General features: G+C 34.0%; 1 protein-coding gene across 11 annotated transcripts in view; it reads right to left on the bottom strand.

Moving 5' to 3' along the window:
* Positions 1 to 15,140, bottom strand: part of LOC130894644 (glutamate-gated chloride channel) — a 108,887-nt gene that overhangs the window by 85,623 nt on the left and 8,124 nt on the right. For 9 of the 11 annotated variants that reach the window (XM_057801574.1, XM_057801571.1, XM_057801579.1 and 6 more), the window contains exon 2: positions 5,902 to 6,021. The exons of the other annotated variants lie outside the window; for them this stretch is intronic. The gene's annotated coding sequence lies outside the window, so the exon portion shown is untranslated. The remainder of the gene's footprint in view (positions 1 to 5,901; positions 6,022 to 15,140) is intronic. 11 annotated transcript variants of the gene reach the window in all.

The following is a 15,140-nucleotide window of genomic DNA, read 5'->3' as shown; positions in this document are numbered from 1 at the left end:
TTAGTAGGTTATGATCGTCCTTTAGAGGTTGTCAAGGCGAACTTTGTTATCCAAGGGATCTATGTTTACCATGATGAGGCATCCCCTCACTTTTTACTGGCAGTGAAACAACATCCAAATAATGTTTATTGCAACAGGCAACGTCCTAATCTATGACCTATCCCGTTGATTATCATATTTGAGGACGATAGAGTTTACAAGAAGAATATTGATAACTGAGAGTAATTAATTGATAGAATTATACTTTTCCGTAATATTATTAGTAACTATCCCCAGTGTATCCATAATTCAATAAAGCAATTATCAATTCGACAACAGAAAAGTATAGAAGCTGCTGGGTTTCATTTCGGGAATCTACTTTGAATTATTGAAGTATTTTTTCAAATAATTCGATGTAGTTCATCATTTTAGTTAAAATACTCGAAATCTATCACGACTGAAGGTAGATTGAAAAAGTTTGGTTTGTTAGAATTGTGATTTTTATTATCAAATGGGAATGCTTCAAACTTTAAGAAATCTGTTTTCCTTCAAGTATTCGTTAATAAATTTAAACTCACAGAATAAAAGAAATGAGAAACGATTCCATTGGATGCGTGACTCTATAAAAAAGTTAGTAGCTTTTTTCTTCTAGCCCAACTATATATTACTGTTCGTTCCTGGTCCGAACTAGGTCCGATGAAATATTATTGAATGTAAATTATGTGTGCATTCAAGCTCTGGTCCAAAAATCTACAAATCCCGACAGTACCATGGAAAATGTTTTCTTGTAATTAAAATATATCCATCAATGGATGCATTATATCTTATATGTTTTCCATCTAGAGGTCCTAAGCAAATCATTAAATTTTGAAAACTCCGCAAAATAAAAATGGTATCATGAATTTTTTAACATTTAACTTAGGTTTATTGAATTTTCGTGATTTTCGAGTCTAGAATCATACTTTAAATAGAGAAGGTGGAATAATTCCATAGGTGTAGGAAATGTATGTATGATATATTTTCATGTGCGTTTATTAAAGGTATAATATACAGTGTGTGCCATTAAAAAAGGAGATTTTGTTATTTACAAAATTCGTACAGTAAAAAAAGACACCCAGTATGATTCTAGGCTCGAAAATCACGAAAATTCAATGAACCTAAGTTTTGTGTCTGGAAATTTATTTTGCGAATGATGCCAGTTAGCCCCATTTTTATTTTACGGAATTTTCCAAATATTAAGATTTTTCAATAAAAGTTCAAATGATCTTAAATATTCCTAAACCGTGTGGTAAACCGTAATCAAATTAGTTAGTTCCATGAAAGTTCCCTTTGTTTTTGACACTAAATCAGAAAACGCACTGAAATATAGGGTGTTCAATTTAAAATTCCAAAGTTGATGTCGATATTGAAGAATTAGGACACCCTTTATAATCCAAGCTACTATCAAATAAATTAGGTCGTGATACATCAATGTATTGTATCATTCCTTTTTCTATCTTATACAGGACAGAAATAATAACATTTCCAAAAATTAACATTTTTGTTTTGTCTTTGTATTCCAGGAACAAAAGTAGTTGCAATTTTTCTGTTTGTGGCTTTGAGAGTTTTACAAAAGAATGAATTTCATGTCTATGCCTTCAATAATAGCTGAGATATAGAGTAGTTTCAACCAAAATGGGACACAGTGTACAATGAATTTTTTTCGTTGAAAAATCGCTTCACGTAATTTTATGTTTTTCTAACTATTTTCTTAGTGATTTTCCTTGAAATTATTTTAAACCTACTCCAATTCATTTGGATGCACCCACATTCTTTTTCATGTTGATAATACCATCTTCTTGATCAAGAATAAAAGATATAAGAGCTAATTCTTCTATAGAAAAGTTCAATGACAATCTCCGGCAGCGAATATTATAAAATATTAAATACTATGAGGTTTTATTTTAGATAGTTTCTAAATATGATTGGATTTCACCAGACCTACATCGGACCGCCAACGAACCTTATAGTGTGAATCCGGCCTAAACGGTGTTAAAATCATCCAACCCTCTCATAAATGAAAATTATGAAACTATTGATGAGCTTCATTCACACCATACATTTGCATTTTATTTAATTCACCTCATTTCGTTGACTAATTTAATACATTTTTCTCTCGTGATCCTGGACAACTAAGGAAAATAACGTTTTATAATCTGACATAACTAGGTCAGTAACCATTTGAAAATATATCAGTGACTATTATCGAACAAGTTGAGCCACGCCCTGATTTATTTAGGGTTGTCGTGAAAAGGTTTTGACGGTTTAAAGAAAAAAGAAAACTAAAGAATCAAAAACTTTTACAATTTCCAAGATTTCATTGATCGGGTTTGTGATGAATAAAAGAGAATCAGGATTTGTTTTAATATTACTTCTGTATGATGGCTCTATCCTTGTATGATTCCATTCGTTACATTTCTATTATGATATGGTCATACCAGGTAACCGCCTACATTCCATCGCCTAAGAATTCTCTCTGTATAGGTAGCAATCAGTTGTCAATATTTTACCTTTTTGCAGTATCACCTGGACGATATTATCAGGATTTATGCTACCGACAGTCTCCTCTACCTTCTCCGTTAAACCACTCCAGTGGTTACACACGAAGAACGTGTGTTCGGTATCGTTTTCACAATACGTACACTCAAGTGTTTGTACTTCTTCATTTTTGTGAAGATACCGTTGGAAGTAGCCGTGACCCGTCAAAAGCTGGGTATTGTAAAAGTTCACCTTTCTAAACTTCCTTTCAGTCCTTTTATTAGTCGTTACGTCCATTCCGCTGATTTCTCTTCTATGTTGCTACGTCCGTATTGTTCTAGTGCGTTCGATAGTTGCCGCATCCTGTCGTGTTATATCTGAGCTGCTTCTATATATCTTCATACGCTCGAAAGCTAGCAGGTCCACGGGAATCTTACCCGCCATCAATAGGACAGCTTGTTCAGAGACAATCTGATAGGAGCTGGCGATTCTTATTGCACCTTGTCTGTTTACCATCGTCATCGCTTTGCAAAATTTCTTCATTCTCATGACGTCTGACCAGACCTTCGCCTCATACAGAAGAATTAAATAAGTTCTCGCCATCAGCATCCTTCGATTCTCCGGCCGTGATCCAGTAATATTTGTCATTAAGCGGCTCAAAAATGCTGTCCTTTCGGTTGCTTTTTAAGCTGTCTTTCGCATGTGAAAGTCATCTTCGTATCTATGCTCACATACTTTATTTCGCATCTAGACTCTATTTCGTTTGCCCGATCTCGATATGAAGTCCTTGTATGTATCCGTTTCCATGTGAGGAACAGTTTTTTCCATAGCAAATTGAAGACCGTGATCTGTCATTCATCTCCCTATTGTCTGGTTCAAGTTAAGTTGCCCTAATTCTGCTTATTGTTCGATAATCACAACTATGACATTATCGGCGTAAGTAACGAGAAGCACGCCAAGAGGTAATTCCACTCTAAGCAGACTATCATATAGACTTATACATAGGTCCAAAAATAGACCCATGAGCGACCTCTGCGGTAATTTGTCTAATCACCTGTCGTCTCGTAGATTATTCGCCTGTTTCTCAGACGATCTCCCACCACTTGGGTCAAGTAATCTGGGATCCCGAAGCGGTCTTAAGTGCCTCTAGGATGTCCACTTACCTGACCGAGTTGAAGGCATTATTCATGTCTTATATTGCTAGCACCACAATTGCACCGCGTGGCAGTATATGCCCAGTTCCAAAAAGGTGTCGATTACCTTCTGGAGGCTCCGGTTGTTGGTCGGCTCTGAAACCGAATTGCAGGCCTCCTGTTGTCTCTGTTTAAGTAGATGTTCGAATAATTTACTGGTGATTATTTTCTCTACTTCTGCCATTTCTATGGAAGCCCTGCACGTCTTTTCAATTTTTTTTATTCTTGTTGATAATATTACTACATCATCTGCAACTGGATATTTAGATTGGTTTGAGTAATTCGAAATTCGAATACATTACACTCTTCAGATGAGATGTAATTCAATATTCGTCGAGGCATTAGCTGAGAAAGTAGTTGTTTTCATGCATTTGTCCATATTTGGAATTTATTAAATGTATTTGACACTTTTAATTCTGAAGGTGACTAATTGAATAATTTTTTGACGTTGAAAATAATGGAATTTTTTACCAGATCAGAATAGTTAAGTAAATTTTTTTTCCAGTAGGGTAGAGCAGTACGAGGATCGAGTTGCTCAGGCACAGATTTAATGGAAAAACAAGATGATAATTTTTTGCCAAGGTCTCTAAATGTACAGAAACTTAATCGAATTTGAAGATCGTATGAAGTCATTGTTGAAGTTTAGAGGTTGTGAAACGTGAAACTTCTTTGTAGGATAAAACAAAGAGTTTTCTCAGTGCTTGAACAGAGACCGTTCGCGTCAGATCAGGACTTAATAGTAATGAGATCTTTGCCCATGGTAGAATGTGAAGCTTGTATATCAGGATAACTCCAGGAGTTAATAAAGACGTATCGTTGTGGTTATATGCTTCGATAAGATAGTAAAGCAAAAGACAAAGTGCACAAACGATTGCAAAGAACAAATAGTTCGGCAGCTAGAGTTAAAAATTAGTGTCACGATCTCGCCAAAAACTTTATAGAGAACATCGTGACTTAAATCCTACGGTAATCATTCCGTTCATTTGTAATTTATAAAGTCTAAAAACTGGTTAACTATAATAATGAAATAGACTAATACCGCACATTAAAGGACTGGTAGTCTAGCACCGATACCTATGGTCCAACCTGGATCTTTCGGTTCCCAGTCAACAACGTGCAATCCACAGTTTCAGAGTCATTCATGTTTCATTAACAACAACTGCAAATCTGTCCTATATTGCCATACCAACCTATTAACCTACAATTCAAGAACCAAATAATGTACTGTGTTAATAATGATTGGCAAATAGTTATTAGTAGGAAGAGTTAAAGGTCTAGAAAAAGAAAATAAAAGATCACGAAGACAAACCAAAATGAATGAATACTGGCTTAGTAATACCACCACAAATCATAGATTCAGCATACTGAAACCCGGGAAAAAGCCAGAAGAATTGAAATCGTATCGCCCAGTCAGCTTGCTACCATTTCTTTCAAAAGTATTCGAAAAATCAGAAATCTTATCTTAAACCACTAGTTCGGTTTTAGATCTGCTCATGGCACTATTGAACAGGTACATAAAGTAGTGAAAAAGATATCTTTAGCTCTAGAAAGTAAATCCTACCACAAAGTGGAATTCCCGGACACTAGCCAAGCGTTCTATAGAGTTTGACATGAAGCCCTTATATATAAGGTTAAAAAACGGTTACCATATTGCTTTTTACCTATTCTAAAATCCTATTTATTGCACGACATTATTTAGTTTTTCCAAGAAACATATCCATCAGGTTGTTTAAGTCTGGTCTAAATCAAATTATGTCTATAATATATATATATATATATATATATATATATATATATATATATATATATATATATATATATATATATATATATACATATATCTGAAGAAACAAGTTGAAGAAATATACCACGAGAGTTTCTGGTAAACGGATTGAGAGAATTACAAGACATAAGCTGACATTATCGCGTGACTTGGAGTAGCAATTGTTGCAATAATTTTTTGTATAAACATATCAACTCGTCTTATTTAAAGTCTAGTTGCTTATCTGATTGGAAGGAAGATACTTAAGGCAGACATTGACTAACTTTTAATTAATGTCTAGACTCTTATTGGAGTGAATTGACTTAAGAGATCTTACAAATCTCTATCAGGTTATCGTATTACCCAGAAATCATGGTCAATAATTTATTACACTCCCAATATCACTGAGTATATATTTATTTATACAAATTAATTTGAGAAATGACTCACTTTTTGGTAGAAGGATTTGTCCTAAGAACGGGCGAAGTCAGTCTATGTGACAGCCTCGTTTCAGGATATTAACATATTTTTTTGTCCTTTCCATAAGCAATATACGCGATACCATGGAACCTGAAAAGAAGATGATAATTATAATAATAAGCTATTACAATCATTTTCTGGATTTGTTCCATTTCATCGAAAATTGTTTAGAAACGTTCATGCTTATGCGAAGTTCGAAATTGGTGTATCAATTAAAAGGGGACGATTCATCGGAGAGTTTTGAAGATGCCTCCATCTTATTTAGAGAATGGTTCAGCTTATTATTCGATAATGTTATTTTTAAATCGAAAAAAATTTCTCATACTGTATAAATAGATGAATATTTGATGATTTAAAGTTAAACAAAAATTAAACTTATTTAATTAATTGAGTCAATTAGGTAGCAGTTGTATTCATTCTTGTATTTTGCAACTGTAACAGGAATAGGCAACCTGTAGCTCGCGAATCACGTGTAGTTTCTAGTGATAATTGGTATTAACAAAACATCTCATGACTCTACTGGTTGCTTTAACGCCCTTAGACATTTTAAATGAATTTGTGTAGCATCAATAATTTCCGTTAATGAAATATGAACTGAGCTTATCCATCTCTTCAACAGTTTATTATGCCCTTATTGAGTTGCACCTCCGATATGCCCTTCCCTTCTGGGATACGTATGGTGCGACTCAATTTGAGCGAATCTTCAAACTACAAAAGAGACCTGTTAGATATTTACTCGGACTAAACAGCAGGGCTCACTGCAGGGACTCCTTTAAGAGATTAACAATTCTAGCTCTTCCTTCCTTATTAATCTTTGAATCCACTTGCTTAATTCGTAAGCAAGCTTCTCCACTTAGGAACGTGGAGCACGACCTTTACCTATCTACTTCACGCTTAGAATTGGTTAAGGGATCCATATTTTTCAATGCAAAAAATCCACAATCACTTGCCAATTGAAATCAATCTTTATTTAGTTATTTTTATGTTTGTTTCCCGGTTTTCACAAGCTTTTGTTTACAAATGACAACAATTTTTTGACAAAAAAAGCTAAGCTCTTTCTCTATATTATCATATCTTTTTTTGCTATGATTCATAAGATATATAATAATTAGTTTCAGTTTTTGTTGTTTTTAATGCCCTAATTAAACCTCTTGGTTCACCCTTCAAAGATGTCCTTAGATAGGTCGTTGAATTGACGCCATATTGTGAATGCACCATCGAAAGACGACAAACTAATGGTTGGTAATTCAACACAGGTCTATGACGGAAACATACTTCCTTTTTAATGAACACAACTGTCAGTACTTCCTCTTCCAACATTATTCAGCATTTATTTATTAAAGTTACCCATAATTTGTTTGGCTATGCTATTAAGAATCTTGAAATGATTCATTTTCCTCCATACCTTCATAATCCCCTATGTATATATAGATTTGGGGTTTCGTATACACTGCAATCCAAACAATCTACTGAGTCCCTCTTTCTTGATGCGATACTGGAGAACCCAGGGTTTACAACTGATACATTAATCCCACTCCTTTTAAAGAGTTTCCCAGGTGTAGTGCTCTGGAGTGTTTCACATTTCAAGAGAATATGGATATAGGTTCCGTACTCTGAGCAACCAAATCTGCGCACCGTTCATCATCCCCTAACATTTCAATTTGAACTTCGAGAAATAAATCAAGTAACGCTCCAATTTTTGTTATTAATCTTTGTGTTAAGTTGGTGATGTCAATCCTTGATAAATTTCGAAGGAAAGTTATTGAAAAACTTTAATTGCTTCATGAAATTGCTAGAATTCTCAATTTCTCTTCGGCCATTGTAATTTAGTGAAATCATAGGAATTCTATGGTTTTGCTGATTGCCATTGGCTAACAATTATCCGTTATTTCAAATAAAGTAGGTGACCCAAATAAGGCCATGGCCCTAATAAGGCTAAAAGCTTTTATTTATATAAGTACTCACACTGGGCAGATGCTCGCAGAACCTGCCAGTGGGTTATCGGTGATGATGATGTCCTTGTGGTTTAAAGTTGGTTTTTGAAACAAACTGTATCAAATTCTATTGGTAAACAGGGGTGCCAGCAGCTGGCCTTATTAGGGAAGTTGTTTAATACATATTACAACCTTTTTAGCAGTGCTTTAAGTTTTATAAATATAAATAATTTAGAAATATAAGCCTTAGTATGTTGCATTGAACTAATTATTTTTGTTCCTATGTTTCATACGATATGGAATCAAATGCAGTTAAGAAAACGCGAGCTAAATGTAATGAAGAGCAAATGGAGCAGGCTTTGAATGTTATTGGAAACAGAATGTCCGTCAACCAGGCTTCAAGGAATTTTCGGATACCAAGGAGGACCTTACGAAATTTTATTATCTGATCAAGAAACTGAACTTTTCTCAAGAATCTTTCAGTTGGATGGTGTTGGAATGCTTATTACAAGATACTTCTAAGAAATGTGTTTTCTTACAGAGAAACAAAAAGCTGAACGGAAGTGGTTGAGACTTTTCGCCATCCAGATGTGGCTACACGAAATTTGAATCCGTCAAGAGCAAGTAAACTTAATACAGTGATTGTCACTGATTTCTTTAACAAATTGAAGTCATGGAGGAATTGGATGTTGCTGGTAAGCCTAGGAACATTTACAATATGAAAAAGGCTTCCGTTCTACAATGCACCACAAACAGGAAGTTTTTGCCAAAAAATGAAGCAAGAGAATGCATATAGTAGCAACTGAGCACGCTTAAAACGTGACAATTGTGTCATGTACCAATGATAGCGATCAGTACATACCACCGATGATATAATTTAAGCTTCAAAGGCTGAAACCAGAATGGGAAAAAATCTTCCTCCTGGAACCAAGGTCGTTATGACACCCAAAGGAAGTATGACACACGATGTTTTTGTAAAGTGGATCGAACATTTTCAACAGTTTCGAGTAGTAGGTAAAAACGCTATATTGATTTTTGAAGATGTCAAATTTCATTTGGATGCGAAGATTGTTAAAAGTACAATATTACTTTGTTTTGTTTGCCAAGTAACACAACTCCTAAGCTACAGCCTATGGACAAGTCGGTTTTCAAATCTTTTGAATCTTTTTGGAACGACGAGGTTCTTCGTTATTGGATAAATAATCCTGAACGCTCGATAAGACGTACAGTATTTGGTAAAATATTTTCTGAAGTATGGGTTAAGGCAATGACACCTGGGAATATTATGTCAGGGTTCAAAACTACGGGAATATACCCTTAGTAATTCCAGAGTGTGCTTTTGCTCAACCACTTCCTCAAATCAGAAGAAAAAGTGAACAAAGTTCTTCTGCAGAACCGATTACTCAATCTTCAGCTAAGAGGATCAAAACGTTCTTCCAAAGACCAAGATGTTTGCTCTGAAAGCAATGACTCTTCGGATTACTCGGTTCATAACATAAGCTTATCAGACGACGAATGGAACCTTTGAAGACGTCAAATATAAGCTAAACACGTCCTTTACAGATATGTTGTCCACTCCCCAAGATTAAGACAAAAAATGGTCAAGGAAAAAATCCTTAAATTTCACGAGCCCAAAAGCTGGTGGTTAACTTGTTTGACGCTCATTCTGATAAAAACAAAGCTGTACCTGAGAAAAGTATTGAAAATAAAAATGAACAGCTCAAACCTCTCCAAAAGAAAATGAAAACCGAATCTTCAAGCAGTCAAGCTTTTAATCCATCAATTCCGTCTACATGTAGTGTGATTATCAAGCCATCAACAGAGTCTTCGGAGAAAGGTGTCTCCTAGAAAGACAGTTAATACTGTTTCATTTGTGACGAGGACCAGATCAAAGTTATGAGGATGTGCTACTCCTGTGGACGGTATGTTCACGAAGAATACATGGAACTTACCAAATGGGACGACGAATTTATCTGCCCAAAATGTACCTTTTACATGAATAAAACTTTTACATTTAAATTTATTCAGAGTTTTCATGTTTTCAATTTTAAAGTTGAATGTTTTTCTTTTTACACGAAGTGAAATAAAATGAACTTTCATTTGCAGTCATTTTATTTTTATTTTTTAACCTAAACAAACACCAAACGTGTTTCTTGTATTGGCCTTATTTAGAACCTCTGGCCTTGATAAGACCAATTTGCAAAAAATAGATTTTACAATATTGTTTTTGTAAAATTGAAGCGCGTGTTGATTGGCAATAAGTTAACTATCATTTTCAGCTTTTAAAATATAATAATTTTGACTCAAACCTGTCAAATATTATTATTTGTCTGTAGAGATTTCTTGGTATTTTGCCGAACCTAACCTAACATAACCAACTAAAAATTAATGTAGAAATTGAAAATTTACAAAAAAATGAAAAAATCGCGAGAATCAATTTTACAAATTTTTTTTTTGTAAAATTGAAACGCGTATTGATTGTCAATAAGTTAACTATAATTTTCAGCTACTGTTACTTTTTTCAGTCAAGAGTCACCTTTTAAAAATCGGCAAAGGTTAATGTGGCCTTATTTAGGTCACTAACCATGTCTATTTTCAACGTGCACAAAAGTATCCAACAAGACTCGTAGTTGTTTTTTCATACTGGAAAATGTCGTTTAGTTTCTAATAATGTTATTTCATTGTATCAAAATCATTCCATTAATATTATAAAATAATATGATATATTTCATTTACACTTAGTTAAAATTATTAATCACTAATTGTATGTTTTGCCAAAAGTGCAGTGGTTTTATCTTCGACGAAATATGCCGGCGTGGGCCAAGAAGCTATAATTATCCCTAGCTACTGACCTTAAACTTGTGTACTATTAGAAAACATTTTATTTCAATCTGCATACCTACCTAGTTTTTAGAACTAATGACAAATTCGTTGGTATAAATATTTAAGCTTATTTTCTTATTTACATAAAGCATGTGAATTGATAAAATTTTACAACACCATTTTTGTACAATTTTGTACTTTGCAACTCAAAATGAATTTATATGATGTGGAAAGTTGTTTTTTATTATATCTCAGACAAATTCTGGAATTGGGAATGAATTCAACAGTTGGTATTTACAACCGCGGTTTTTAAATACTACGTATACAGTGTGTCCTAATTTAAAAATATCTCGTCATCGTTGATATCGATAAATAGCAGCATTGACATTGTGATGGCTATTTTTATAGGAAGTGTGAAGTTGTACATAACTGTCAAATATTAAATGGCAGTTTCAAAGGCTCTCTGCCATAATCGTTTTAATCAGAAATTACTATGAGAGCGTAGAGGAAAGATGACATCTTGAATCACCATATATGTTATTCGACTCTCTTTTCTTGAAACAGAATTATTAATTTTGAGAAAGTAGTACATTTGAAGAGGTAAGTAAAATTAGTGAGAACATATTTTTATAATTGATGAACAACATAACCTCACAATATGTCTTGCATTAGTTTGTATACTTTATAAACATACTTTCTATAAATGAAGATATAAGGTGTCTTAAAAGAAATAATTTTAAAAGAAATAAGGAGTTTATTGAAAAAAATAGCATCGGCATTTATTCAATCCAGCTCTAAATAAAATTGTCTATTATGCAGGTATTCTCCGTGATTCCGTGATATCTGCCATTTTGTAACAGATATTTCCTTTTAATTGTGCCCCGGAAGTTAGCATAAACTTTAGATTTGACAAAACCTCGCCCCATGGGTGTTAAATTGAGACTAAGGGGAGGCAAACTTATGTCATTTCTCTTATTTATTTGATGTTCATAAAATTGTTCTGTCCTGCTGGAACCATGTTCCTTCGTTATAACTATTTAAATTAAAAATATCCTTCTGTAATTTAGAGAGAAAGTCCTAGATCTCACACTTATAAGTCCTGCAATACAACATAATATCGGCAATAGGCATATATCCAGGAAAGCTTCATGTTCCCAACATATTAACATTCGCTTCAATCTCAAATCAAATGTCAAGCAATAAACAATAAAAAGAAATTTGGAGCGCACGAATTGAGACCAATATTCCGAGTCGATGAGAAATACCCAAGAGAGTTGGTAGTGGACACTACTGAGAAATTGAGCCACAGAAACTACTCAACTAATAATTTCGGCATAAGAAAACAGCAATGCACTGAAATATCTCAGAAACAATCGAGACTTGCCCTCATGTACGTTTGACACAAAGGGCCCGATCCCTTTATAACAAATAGTCTACCTCCAGGAAAATAGAGGACAAGACTGCATATAAGGCAGCCAACATGGAATAGTGCGTAAATCTCAAAGAAAAACGTGGCGTGTAATCGGAGAAACACACAAATACACAAAGTCCTAGCAAAGGACCATAACGATGGAAAAGAGGAGCTTGCAAAGGAAGTACCTGGAGTAGAACACACGGTGGAACAATGTTGCCACTCTTAAATACTAATTTTCCAGGCTCCGCTGTTATAGAAGGAAGCAGACCCGCCATCGAAAGTTGAGAAGCCGAAGCGGGGCTCTCGTGAGGTCTTAACGGCAAAAAGTATCACTATATAATCTTCCAAGCTGTACAAATCTCCAGGAAAAGACCGAATCTAACCTATTCCACTACAAAAAGGACTACCAATCTTTATAAGGAGGTTTATAGTCCTTTTTCGGGCTACCTTCATGAAGTCACATCCCTAAGCCCTGGAGATTACTTAGGTTAACTTCATCTCCAAAGCAGAAAGAAAACCTAGATTAAAAGCTTAATTCTATCGTTCTATTAGTATATTTTCTTTCTTGAAATCGATGGAAATAAATTATTGATTCGAACATCAGATCGGAACTGCTTATAAAGGTCCTTCTACATACAAATCAATTTGCGTACCAAAATGGAGAGTCGACTGTCTCTGTCCTGCATGGTATAACCAGAAAACTGGAAAAATCTATGGAGTATAAAGAGATAGCGCAACATGCCAAGACCTCCATCAGACTCTGCGAAGAGAGGAGCAGTACCAAGCATGGTAGCTTGGATTATAGCAACGTTGGAGTATCTTTTTGGTGAGAAATTGAATGATGTTTGAGTTCGCTTTAAATTTTGCTTAATAAATCTTATATTGAAAAAGTTACTACTTGGTACGAACCGTGTAACTAGCGCCCTCGATGAGACTCTCACATAAAAACAAATTCAATGTACGTATCACCTTCCAAAGCATATTCGCATAAAATTTCGATACAATGTTGCTAGTAGTTGCACCAAAATCGTAAAAAATGTGCATGTTTCCTTCAACGTTTCTTGAATACGGATAGCGGAAACGTAAAGTGTGAATTTCGAAGCGTTTCCTACAGGCGAAAAATATATTACTGGAGAAATTTTACGGAAAATGAGTCTTGTGTATGGAGAAAACTTCATGAGCTATGGTGTTGTGCGTGAATGGTGTCGAAAGCTTAAAGATGGCCGTAATGATGTGTAATGATGGTTGAAGAAAACCGCAGAATCACCATTATTGCTTTGTCTACGGAATTTTCAGAAGTTTCAAGGTTTGTTCATTGACAGCAAATTTCTTTGAAGGGGTATTGAAAAGCTTGTCTACAGATATGCCAAATGTCTCAATCTCTTCGTTGATGTCGAATAGTAACCAATCTTTGTTTTGTTTATTGTTTTATATGAACTTGTCTTTTATTTATAGCATATCGGAGGTTGAAAAAAAGACAGCCCGAGGTATTAAACATACTGTTTACATTATTTTGGTGTTGGTGTAGAGGTGGTGTAAACGTCGTATTTAGTATCAATATCACCTACGATTCCAGAAGTTCCAGCTTAATTAAGTTGATGATCTATTATATTCGTAATAACTGATCTAAAAGTGAATAAGAAGTGAAATTAGTTCTCAAAACAACTGAATTTAACATTATTACACGTTCCATCCATCAACTTTTAGTATGGCCAGTTATTCAGGTTACGTCAATTATATCGTTTTCTCTTTTTACTATTATTACTGTTAATTTGAAGAAAACATGACGTATATCTTCTAGTTAGTTTTGTGAAGAAGAAAATCGATCTTTTTGTTGTTATGAATATATATATATATATATATATATATATATATATATATATAATACAGTTGGTACGTTCGAGACACTTTATCTATACTGCGCATGCTTGAGAATGCGCAGAACCGAAGTGAAACCTCAGAGGATAGAAAAATCGTTGTCATTTTGTCTCTCTTAGTCGGAACAGCTTCCACTTATGGAAACTTTCCTTATATACATACATATATGTTATTATGTTTGATTTCTATGGATAGAAGTACAACTTGAATATTTTTTGAGGCGAATTTAATTTATTTAACCGATGTATTGAAAGTGAAGAATATTTATATTATATTTTTTAACACCATTCTTATATTATTTTTCTTCGTGTATATTACAAATTGATAAAATCACATATCATGCCAAATTTTAAAGTCGTCTGTAGTTGACGAAAACGATGAATTAAATATTTAGTGTACGAGCCAATGGGAACTGAAATGAAATTCCCAAAATAAAAACACAATAAAACTAATGTATAGACAAATAAAATCAAAATAGTTTGAATATGCGTAGTTCACAATGAGAATTTGATTGTAATTCAAAAATAAATAGTTTTATTTCCAATCCATCATATCCATTGGACGGACAGAAAATTTTATGTATATATATATATATATATATATATATATATATATATATATATATATATATATATATATATATTAAGACATATATTTAAGACATATGTTTTAATACAAAGAACTGATGTCAATATAAGTACGAGGGTGGTTCTAATATACACCGGAATTGAATTTTTTAACTCAGAGGTCGCTCACTACGGACTCTCACTCTGCAGCTTTATTATTTAAAGATTGCTTGCATCTACAGCTGCACTCAGCAGTTGTTTCTTGAGAGAGAGATTCATTGGAATTTTTGTAAGGTATGTGATTTGTTCGAGTAGGCCCTGATATAGAAAAAGCTCCTCTGCAGGGCTGAGGTTGTGGTGGTTTCGTTGGGATGTGTTTGCTTAACTATTTATAACAGGGAATTTTGCCGAAGAAAACGAAGTGGTGAAGCTTGTAATTAAAAACGGCTCTTCTCTGTTTGTTTTATTTTTTATTTTTGGGGTTTTCTTTTTCGCTTTTTTGGAATTTTGGAGTTTTTTTTTTAATATTTTAATTTGGGACGGGCGGGTACAGCTGCGGCTTTATTCTGCGGTTGTTTCTTGAAGTAAAGTACA

This window comes from Diorhabda carinulata, chromosome 5 (genome assembly GCF_026250575.1).
Source record: "Diorhabda carinulata isolate Delta chromosome 5, icDioCari1.1, whole genome shotgun sequence".
Classification (NCBI taxonomy): domain Eukaryota; kingdom Metazoa; phylum Arthropoda; class Insecta; order Coleoptera; family Chrysomelidae; genus Diorhabda; species Diorhabda carinulata.
Note: the sequence above shows the minus strand (reverse complement) of the source record. Positions and strands in the feature narration are given on the sequence as shown.